At 37.7% G+C, this 4163-nt stretch overlaps 1 protein-coding gene across 3 annotated transcripts in view; it reads left to right on the plus strand.

Annotated features, from left to right (window-relative positions):
- The window catches only part of sept4b (septin 4b), a 34707-nt gene that overhangs the window by 10438 nt on the left and 20106 nt on the right, over positions 1-4163 (plus strand). The window lies entirely within an intron of this gene.

Raw genomic sequence — 4163 nt, forward strand, 5'->3', positions numbered from 1 at the left:
TTTTTTTTTTTTTTTTTTTAATTTGACAAGTTGATTCTTTAAAGCTCTGAAAATAAATTTAGTAGAAAAGAGTTATTAACTGAAGCGGATTAAGGATTCCTTTGAAGCAATAGTTCATCCAGACCCAGGCTAAAGCAGCCCACAAACGGAGAAGTCTTGAGTTTGCTCGTTTTTTAAGCTATTATTAGAACAAGCCTGAGAATTTGGACCAAGGTCAGAGTCCTTCCCCCGACTTAGGGAGGAAAAACCAGGGGAATAGGCCTCCGCCGCCCACCCCCGCCACCCCTTCCTCACAACCACCCCTAAAAATTGTGCATTTTTTGCATTTTTTTGATCCTGTAGAAAGCCCTAACTCATGTCTGCTGTGTGCTCTGTAGGAGCGTTAACTCCTGAAGGTTTCCCTTCAGATAACTGCCATCCTCCTGCCCTCTGCCCACATTCCTCCGTTGTTCGTCTCAGGCACACATCAGTAGGATTTCAGTCTACTGTAGCTAACATCTACACAGCTGAAACAGCAAAATACTCTTCTAAAGTAAAACACACTCTTTACCACATTTTCAAATTAAACTACAACTTATTATTTTTGAATTACATTCATGGTTAATACATCTCAGTTGCATTCACAATTTACACAATTTACCTTCAAATAGACGATTTCATAGTACTTTGAGAATAAGGCTCCAGCTGGCATATTTAGCTGATACAAGAAACATTTTTAAACTTAAGATCATGGATGATAACATGAAATACACCTGACAAACTGTTAAGATTCAAAACACAGTGATGATGGCTGTAAATGGTGTGGCAGGTTAAAGTTTTGGATCACAGCTCCTCCCCTAACAAGTGCTCTCTATAGTGTTTATGTCAGTGAGCAGAAGGTTAGCTCTTCTAGTATTTTCTAGCTGGGCTTTCTCTGGTCCGTGTGACCAAGAAAGAAGCTCAGCACTGGCGGCACATATTTAAAAATTATGTTTCACTTTCACCTTCCTATTTAAAATAAAAAAAAAATAATGCAACTACCAACATTTAACCTCGGAGGCTCTTAAAGTAGCTACATGCTACTTTGCCAGAACAGCAACATGCATCAACATGAATTTACATCAGTTTTTGTGCAGGTCGCATGTAAATAAGTGCAAATATCATCGGCCATGTTTTAAAACATCAAACATTAATAAAAACATACAAGCTAGCATGCTACTCGCAGGTTGCTAACACCCAGTTTAGCACGCATTTCACGCTTCCAACCCCGATTTCTCTCTATTAAAATGCAATTCCTATCCTGTGATGATTCTTCTCGATCGGATTACTTTGTTGTTGAGGTTTAGGAAGTTGATTGCGTCCCCTTTTGTGTTTTTTTTTTTGCGAACTTATCCGGACCTCCTCCGTTTATGACTCAGGAAGCATCAAAGCATAGTAATGGCGCATGTCTATCACATGACTTTTTTGGTTTTGCCAAAAAAAAACCCGTCATAATTATACTTAGAGGACCACTGGTAATGCTTTTATAATAGATCAAAATATGATTGGTGTAGGACTTTAATCAGATCTCAATTTTTCCACTTTCTTTTCACCAAAACAATAATATTATTAATTATAATTTTTACTGGGAATGTTATAATTTCCAGTGAATGATAACATTCCCAGTTAAATTTACAATTGTATTTGTATATATGGTTATTTATATTTAATGTGTTATTTGCAAGTTAATTTTGGTTTTCATCACTCTAAATCATTTTTAGCACATCACTGTTAGTTGCTTCATTCAGGCTTTGTTAGCAATCTGGCCTCTCCCTCTCCTGGATAAATGGACACACAGTCAACAAACACACAGACACACATCTGGAGTATCCTGATTAACCCGGGGACACAGAAGCGTGGATGTTTTGCACAGATTTGAATAAATAACACAGGACTGCTTATTCCACAGTCACTCATGGGCTTGGGAAACCCAATTTAACCCTGATAGGTTGATGTCACTGGCACAGAAACACAGATTCAGTTCACTGTGGCCCACAGAGATTACAACCAACCACAAAACCTCTACTATTGACATCAAATCAGATTGAAAATCTTTGTTTTTAGTTATGTATGTATTTCTGGTCATATTTTCTTCAATGTTTAGCAATTAACCAACTGTTTTAAGTACTGGTAAATCTATTTAAAATGCTAACTAGGCTTTCTTTTAAGTGGGATGAGAAGTTTTACCGTCTTTTACTTAGTTGCAGTCAACCAGATTGCTACAGTTATTAAGGAAATATTAATCTATAATTGCAAATGACTTAAAATCTTGGATATGAATCCCCAGTTCATACTTTGTTTGTGTATTTCTTGGTTCAAGAAAGAAAAGTGGAAGAAAGAGGAAATTATGATTTTTAGTGTAGATTTTTAGTCTTGGTGCCATCTTTTTAAATATTTACAAACCCCATAGCCACAGTCATGCCATGGTCACTGTAGTTCACTCCTTCGAGTTTCTCACACACAACCTCCTTTCAAATCCAACATAAAGCCATGAACTGAGCTCACTCCTGTAGTTTGGAGCCAATTGAAGCTCAGTTTCCTCATGATACCAGATCTAACTAATGACAATTATTGCTCTAGTGGTTTTGCGCCTCTAACATTGAAGTATAAAACTGCCTCCCACCACACTAACACCTTCAATGTGTTATGTCTAAGTCTCACATTCAAAAATGTACTTAAATACAACATGTTCTTCTGAACCATTGCAAGTACAAATAACACTAGAAAAGACAAAGTTATTGATTATTACCTAAAGATATATTGTATTGAAAATGTTGTCCATTGCGACAAATTAAAATGAACACAGAGGTAGATCATGACGTCGTGCAACTCTGCATCACCTCCTGTTAAAGACATTTGAATTTTTTGTTTTGTTGAATCTATTGACACTTTCTTTGCTCCTGGTGTGCATTTAAACTCTAAAATGTAAAGTGTATTTTATTTTGGTTTCTTGCAACAAAAAAAAATTACAACATGTGGACAATTAGTGGTATTGTTGCACAATAAAAACTCAAACCCCCTTTAAGCACCTTAAAGGATTACCCACCGCATTTGTATTATTAATATATCACATGAAAGTGTTCTTTTCATCTCCTCTATAATCCCTTTTCTATCACAATGGCTCCGAAGAAAAGCTCTCAACCTTTTTTGTGTTAGGCTTCTGCAACATTTTCTCAGCTTAAAAATGTGTCATTGGCCCTCAGCTAGGTCAGGTTTTATACCAGTAATTCTCCCCATGGCTAAAGCCTGGTTCTAAAGAGGCAGAGCATGGTGAACTGGTGGTTTGGGTAAAGTACTGCTTAGGTTAGGTTGAGACATCACTTTCTATTCATCAGACAATAGTGTTCTCTTTGCCAAGAAAGGCTGTATATTGTTTCTGTAAGGACAGTACTTCCTCGTTTCTGGTCAACACCAGCTCCTACCTGGTAGGGCAGAACTAGTTTTCTGGTCCTCTGTTGGGTATTTCTGTAATACCACCATGTGTCAATCTTAAGATTCTTGATCAGATTGAGAGACTCAATCACACAACTATTGAAGCATAATGAAGGTCAAAAGTGTAAATGATGTCCAGCAGATTCTGATTTTAAGATCCCAACAACCAACGTTTTCCTTTCTGATAGGTTGTCTATGTTCATCTTGAATGTCTTAAACCTTGTTTTCACTGAGTGATCTGGTCTGTTACAGTCCGGTATATTAAGTGTTTCCATTGTAAAATTGACCCATTAAACGGTACCGACCCGTACCTCTTTGGGGGCTCCATCCGTTGTAGGTCCATTGAAAAGTGGAACATAACAGTTGGGACAGAGCCAGTGTAGTCACTCGATGATTGGCAGAAAGTGATGATGATAATCGGTTATTTAAGCTAATATTTCCAATGTTTGTAAGCATTTGGGGTTTTTGTGGTTTCCTGTGTTCTCTTTTGGTCATAAATCTATATTGAAGATGCTTGCAACAACAGCAAGGCCTGGTCTGCGGTGGAACAGTAAACGTTCCTTTGCCACCCTTTGGCGACGGTGTGATACAGGGTGAGCTAGCGGTTGTGCTGTGAAAACAAACCCCTTAGTAGAAACGTTCGCCAATATAGATTGTAACTATGGCGGAGCTGGAGCATATTAAATGGAGATGACTTTGGTTGGATGGCAAAT

Source organism: Oryzias melastigma, linkage group LG13 (genome assembly GCF_002922805.2).
Source record: "Oryzias melastigma strain HK-1 linkage group LG13, ASM292280v2, whole genome shotgun sequence".
Lineage (NCBI taxonomy): Eukaryota > Metazoa > Chordata > Actinopteri > Beloniformes > Adrianichthyidae > Oryzias > Oryzias melastigma.